Genomic DNA, 7,241 nt, shown 5'->3' with positions numbered 1-7,241 from the left:
ATGTAGCATGTTTGCTTGGGTATCAGATTTTTTCAGTTTCTATCATAATAATTTCCCTTGTGCCATAATAATGCAGTAAATAATTTCTTCCAAATCTTTTGGGGTAGCTGTAAGAACCCAGCTTTATGCTGGTGCAGTTTCAAGTGGAATCACTGCTATTAGTGATGTAAATCTGGAATGGTGCAATGCCAGTCATGACCTCTATTTGCAATCCTCAGCCTCTCTTACTAATCCTCATAAGCAAGTAATGAGGCAGAATCCTTAGATAGTATGAGGCATAAATGTACCTGAAAGAAAAATTAGGAGCATAAAAAAAATCCTCTTCATATGGATGAGATTAGCTGGTAATTAAAAAGTCAACCAGTTTGATTTAAGAGGTGGATTAATTAGATAAAACACCAGGAAATCTAATTTACTCAGCAATTTATTTTTAATCTGAGTCAAGAAGATTTTATCATGGTTCCTATGAAGTCTGTAGGAACCAAGTCAGATTTAATTATACTCCTGTGTAATGACCCACATCTCTTCAGTTTTATACTTGTTATAATTCATTTTGTTTATAAATAGATGTACATTTAGGATCTGGGGAGCCTGCCTGGACAATATGATAGGTCAGGTGTATTAATGTTTTGACTGTAGGGGGAGACAAGGTCTTATATTTTAGGCTTGAAGTGTAATTGGTTACCAGATATACTGAATTGATCCAGTTACCGTCCATATATCGAACTTCCTTCTGTGTTTATGCTATTAAATGTTATAATTTATAACTGTTTTAAATTCTTCATGGAAAGGTTTATGGCTATCTGATATATCGCTCCCATTCAGAAAGACACTTGAGCATGTGCTTGAAGCTAAGCGTTAGCTTAAAAGTCTTCCTGACCTGAGGCCTAAATCGGGAAAAGATACATATGCAATGGAGCATGTTTTTATAGATAGAAATCAAGTCCTAGTGAAGGTTTTGAACCTAAATACAATTACATTTTACATGGGATTAGACAAAACTGTACAAGTAACTAAAGGGTTGTCTCTGTGGGAAAACTCAGGAAAATTTATCCAAATGAACTTTTAAAATGGATTATTTAAACCACATTAAACCCCTGTGTAGACACTGCCAATCAGTATTAAAACAGCAATAATTCATTTGATGTAATTTACTTAAGAAATGTATTAAACCAAAACAAATTAAGGCCAACTTAATTTTGAATGAGAGTGTCCACATGGTGATTTAATGTAGTTTAACACATTTCAGTTAATTCAGATTAATTTTTGTGTGTGTATGTAACAGAGCCCCTGCCCCATTACTGAGAAGGGAGGACAGAGCCTGGGGGACCAGCTGGTCGGACCAGCCCAGGCACAGATCCAAAAGCGGGGATAAGACTGGAACAAGCACGTACCGCAGAGGCAGCAGCAGCAACAAGGAACCACACAGCAGCCTGAGATCTTCCTTGCCCTGCAGCTGCCCAAGATCGCCCAGGACAGGGATCACCTGTGGCAGCCCAGGGAGGCAGGTGACCAGTGTGGGGTGGGAGGCAGAGAGCCCAATAAATACAAGCCGTACAGGCTGCAGGGGGAGGAAGCTCCTTGCTGAGGAGCAGCCAAGGACTTCTGGGCTGCCTGGGAGCTTCTGGCGAGACCGTGAGAGCCCTCAGGAGCCTAACCCGGGAGGTGGCTGCCTTGGTTGGTTGCCAGCCTTCCCCCAGAGGTGAGAGGGAAAGGGGATATATGCTACTTTTTTCTGTTTAGTGTTATTTGATTACCCAGGAGGAAAGAGTTTTGGTTATAGCCAGGGGGCTTTTCTGTTGGTTACAGTTTACTACTGGTGGCTTGTATTTGGGACTAAAGGGGCGGTTTGGAGGTCCCGTTGGTGCCTGAGGGGCACGTATTAGCCTTAAGCACTGCTAGGAATAGGCTCAAGGCATCCCAGGAGAGTAGCAGGCTCAGAAGCCAGAGCTGGGGCGCAGCATGGGGGCCAGTGAGCCCAGAGCCCAGAGTACATTAGACCAGGCCCGCAGCAGGCTGAGACAAGGCAGGGAACCTGAATCCAGGTCTGGTACAACGGGCCTGCGCCGTGGGACCCCACCGAGAGAAAAAGGGACCGAGGCCGGAAGGGCCAAGTCCTAACAAGCATATCAACATGCCCCAGATGTTGTCTAGCTCAGACCAGGGGCTGGGACCTAGTTTGGGAACCTCTGGGGCAGCCGCCCTTGGATACAGAATGCAACATCAAGTTGTGGCGTGTGAGAGAGGGCATATTACCCTCAGGAGGGGAAACCAAGCTGGGGCTGGGTAGCCTCTAGGAGCTATGGCAGTCACCCCTCCTCCCTTCCCTTGGGATAATGCCTTGTTACAGTGCCCCTGTGACAAGTAGATACAGTCTTTGGCTTTCTGTAGATGATACAGAGTCTGGCAGCATAACGGGCAAGCAAGATGCTTTTTCACATATTGTCTTTGTCATTGAAAGTGTTATCAGAACTTTTCTTACTTTAATATCTTTTTCATCTGTGGACAGATCATCACAACTGACACCAAATTAGCACTGGGTGAAGTTTCTGATGGATAGTAAATTGGCTGAAACATGGTTTCAGGACAATCAAACTATTTGTGAATAGTTAACTCAAAAAATTGGTTGAGAGAATTTTCAAAAACGTTGAAACATTTCAGCTTTTTTATTTTGAAACAATCAATATTTAGTATTTTGAAATTAAGCTAATTTTAAAAGAAACTGGTGGACTGGCAAAGAATTTTATCCCAGATGTGCTTCTTTATATGCAGCTTTAATTGTACTATACATATGCAACCTTCTGATCAGTGTTTTTGTCTTCACTAAAGACTCCAATTGCACACAGAGGCTTGACTATAACATATTATTTCACATTAAACTGATGTGACTGAGACATGATTGGCCTGAATGATATAGTAATAATAAACAAGAGTAAACCATGTCTGACAGGCAAACCATTTCTGTAAAATCAGAATTGTTTATGAAAATGTTTGGCTTGAGTAAAGAAGTTATTGACTCCTGTTAGTGATGAGAGCAGATTGCTCACTTAAAAATGCATCACAGGCCACTGACATAATAATAATAGATTTTATAATGGTTTCAAACCAGTCTCTTTAAAGGGATACTCAGAAATGTATAAATCCAGGTATTAATTTATATTTATGCTGCCACTTGTTTGCCATTGCCAATGATTGATTTAGTGTGACATTTCTTCTTCTGCCCAGTAATTCATGACGATTGCTTCTTTGCTTCATTACTCTGTCTAGGAATCAGGCAAATGCAGCTATGTCTACTGGTGTAATCTCAGCCCAGTGTTACATCTCCAGCATACAACCACACTAATATTCTGCTAAATCAATGGCACTGGCGTTCACAGGTTTTCAAATGACATGGTACAGTTTGTCTTGAGAAAAAGCAGACCATAGCAGCACTATCCCCCTACCAATGTGTCTCAGTGCTGAACTGGAACTGTAGCCATGTACTGAGGGGAGGGGAGGGGAGGCCGGGGGAGACTCTTTCAGTCTCCATGCCCATTCAGTAGTTGGCCTCTTTGTATGAGAGATCCAACAAAAGGAAGCCCCTGGAAATATTTTGAAGATAATATGATATAGCAGTTGTTAAGGCTAAGATTATTTTTATGTATTTTAATGTATGAACCATAATTATGATATATACAATAGGGTATGATATTATATTTCACTCTATGAGCCAAGATTACCGCATCAAAGACTAATTTCCTCAAAGTCAGGGAAAAGTACGAACAGAATTGATTGGGAATTAAAATTTAAATAGAGATATGTAAAAGAAAAATAGGAAGATCTTAAGGAAGAGGTTATTCACTGATCAAAAAGCCATGATTCCACCAATAAGAGGATAGCTTTGGCAAAAGACCTGTTCTTATTTAGTAGCAGCAATTAGAGATAAAAATGAACATAACATAGAGGGGAAAAAAAACTATAGAAAGCAATCAACATAGATTTGAAGCTATCAGTTATAGGAAAATGGATATGGGAAGCTAGAGATGTTAGGGGGATTTTTACTACAAGGTTAAAGAAGATTATGGAGGTGTTGAACCCATCTGTGGGGTGCCCCAGAGCACTGAGTTTCTCCTTGCTCTTTTGAAACTTGTCCCAAGAAACAGATCAAGGTTTGTCCAGGAATGACTCCTTATCCCTGCAGCCTCAGCTCTACTGTCATTATACCAGACCTCATAACTTCAGCAGCAGAATTTCTGCCAGCTCTAGGTGGCTTCCCTTTGGGTTGTGAAAGACATTTTAGGTCCCCCTAGACCCATTCCGTAGAATGGGTGAGCTAGGAGTATCACTTACCTAGAGATCACTCCTTCCACAGGCAATCAGTAAGGTGATAAGACAACAAAAGGATTGATGTAGGAGAAATTATCATACAAGCAAAACTGACCATAAGTTTGAAGACAGAAGAAAAAGACAAGTCAAGTTTCTTGCACTGTCTTCTGGCTATCACCTAGCCCTGTGAAAGTCTTATCAGTGTCTCCAGAAATCAGCTTTTCCACTAATTCTACCAGCTCTCACTTCTGGGGACTTGGCCCCTTCTGCAGCCTGGGGAAATCCAAAGACTCTGGCCACCTTACAGACAACCCCTTATAATACCTCACGAGTCTTGAAAATCCTCCAGAAATGTATCTCCCTGGAAGTTCTGCCATTCCTCTGTCCGATGGGCCATATCTCTCAGATGCCTTCCTTACTGTGCAGTTGTTTTTCCCATTACAAACAGAACAACTTGGGTGCTCATCCCACCAGAAGCCCCTTCTGTCTGTGACTGGGGAGTGGCAATTGTGATAGAATGGCAAGAGATTGAGCAGTTCCTCCCACTGCCTTTTCCTTCACTATGCATCCCTCAGGTCCTTGGCTAAACCATGTCCAAAATCATAAAGACATATATGGACAGCATGACATAACCTATACAGTGATAAAAGCAACATAAATGGATACAGCGTAAAGTGGGCTATGAGGCGATACATGCCATATCAGTGAAATAAACAGAAGAAAACATTCATGGGACCCCATGAACCCCAAGACCATAGTGAGGTATGTGACTGAGGGAGTTCTAAGTATATTAGGAACAAAAGAATACTAAGCAATGGTGTAGACATTAGTCAAGGGAAATGGTTAAATTGTCAATAACGTAGAAAAGGCAGAAACATTCAGTAATGACTTTCTGTTCTACAACTGGAAAGAAAAACCCAGGGTAATAGACTTGTATCACATGAGGAAGAAGAAGTAATGCCTATACTTTTGTAACTTAACGAGGTCATTTTTCAGCATCAGCATTAACTTTTAAATCAGCAGGGTTGGAAAGTTGGTACCCAAGATTCTCAATGGAATTGCTGGGGAGATCTCTGGACTGCTGGTGTTATCCAGTAGCATGTCCTGGAATACAAGTGAACCTCCGAAAGACTGTTAATGTTATACAGCAGAACCTGGATCCTTGTAGGTTTAGGCTCCTTTCCCTCCTGCAGAGATGAGGATTTGTGAGCTGGCCATGGACACCAGGCATGCAATATTAACATCTGTGGGTAAAATGGAGAGTCGTCTTCCCTCAGGTGGCAGTCCAGTCCAGCATTCTCTCCAGTGTTGGCAGTGACTTATGTGAACAGCAGAAGTGTGGAGAGTATAGATGGAGGAGAGAGAGGTGTAATAGATGGTGTGTGTGATATATGGCCCATGCATAGCTGAATCCACCTGTCCAAAATCCCAGAAAAAGGAGACATAGAGCGATGTTCATTTTCCTCAGCTCCCTTCTTATAATAACACCTCTGGTATATACTAGCTACAGACTGGGGTGAGGGTTCTAGCTCTGTTTCTTTTGGGGAGATTTGTTTGCATGAATACCCTGTTGTTTTTCTCAAGATTTGATCCTTATAAATAATTAAATCTTGATCTCTAACACTATTTAAATTTTAAATAGACTAGCATTGAGCTTCTTCCATATCTGTTCCTTACTAATATCTCATCTGGATAGTAAATGATGATGATTCGTTGAACTTTAAGGTCAGTGTTCTCACAGCAGGGCTAGAGAAGCAAATTCACCATTACTAACTAATGATCTCTCCACATTTTTTTTTCTACTTTAGTCAATCAGTTTTAAAAAATAGAGACCAAATAGCAATAATTTACGCAACAGTGAAGCTTGGTCAGACTAAAATTGGCCAGTGTAATGAACATAGATCCATAAAGGAATAAGGATCAGAAAACTGCCTGTTCCCCTTATCCATTTGTCTATCCTTTTAGTTTCAAAACAGTTTTTGACACATCTAGTGCTGGAGCAGAATGTACCACGTAAAATTTGCTACCGTAACAAAGGCTATAATAACTTTTTTACTTGCTAAACTCCATCATATTTAAAGGCTGGTAATATCATGAATCATGGCTTGAAAACTAACAGATTATATGTGCTTAGTTTCTTAATGTAACCTGCCATTTAAAAATTGTTGCCTGATCTTGCAGTTTCCTTCTGGTGTGTAAGCATGAGCAGGCAGTCCTTGAAGTCAAGAAAGAGGCACAAACTCAGTAACAACAAAACAAAGGTGCTTGTGCATGTGATGGAAGTGCCCTTTTATAGTGGTTTAATTGCATCACACATTACACGTGCAGCATCATATTACGACTTAATTTCATCACACTGTTCAGATGCAACAGCATATTGTGATATAAATGACACTGTGGCGTAGCAAAATAAAACACATCCTGATGTATTTTAGTCTGCTGCATAACAAATTGTAGCTATACATCCATCCTCCAGTGCTCCCGGGCATCCAGCACCTCATACACCATCCCCACCACCTCCTCTGGCCACCAGCACACCCAGCTTGCCCCTGGGGCAGCATAGGGAGCTGGGTGGCTGGGTGTGCCTGCAGCTGGAGAAGGCAGAAATAGGACTGCGTGAAGCTTTGGTAACCAATTTGATTTGGAAGTAGATTTGCCCGATATGGGGACCAAATCTCTGAATCTGAATTGAATTGGGAAACCAATTAAAAGCTCCAAATCACTTCAGAAAATATTTGGCCAATTCAATGATTTGGCCATAGACTAAACAGGCAGCTGACACAGCTACCTCCAGCTGGTAAGACTGTTGGGGTTGGGGGAGGAGGGAGGGAGTGAGGCTGTGGCTGGGACATGCTGCCCAGCTGGGGCGGAGGGCATGGGACTTGGGGAAGGGTGGGGGTGGAATGCAGGCACAGCAGTGCTCGAGTGGGGGCTCT

The 7,241-nt window shown here is 41.8% G+C and overlaps 1 long non-coding RNA gene across 1 annotated transcript in view; it reads left to right on the top strand.

The window, feature by feature from the left end:
* Positions 1-1,597: 1,597 nt before the first annotated feature.
* The window catches only part of LOC102375136, a 21,052-nt gene continuing 15,408 nt past the window's right edge, over positions 1,598-7,241 (top strand). Inside the window, exon 1 of the long non-coding RNA XR_324081.1 lies at positions 1,598-1,702. This is a non-coding gene — a long non-coding RNA (uncharacterized LOC102375136). The remainder of the gene's footprint in view (positions 1,703-7,241) is intronic.

Source organism: Alligator sinensis, unplaced genomic scaffold (assembly GCF_000455745.1).
Source record: "Alligator sinensis unplaced genomic scaffold, ASM45574v1 scaffold927_1, whole genome shotgun sequence".
Taxonomy (NCBI): domain Eukaryota; kingdom Metazoa; phylum Chordata; order Crocodylia; family Alligatoridae; genus Alligator; species Alligator sinensis.
This window is presented reverse-complemented; position numbering and strand designations above follow the sequence as displayed.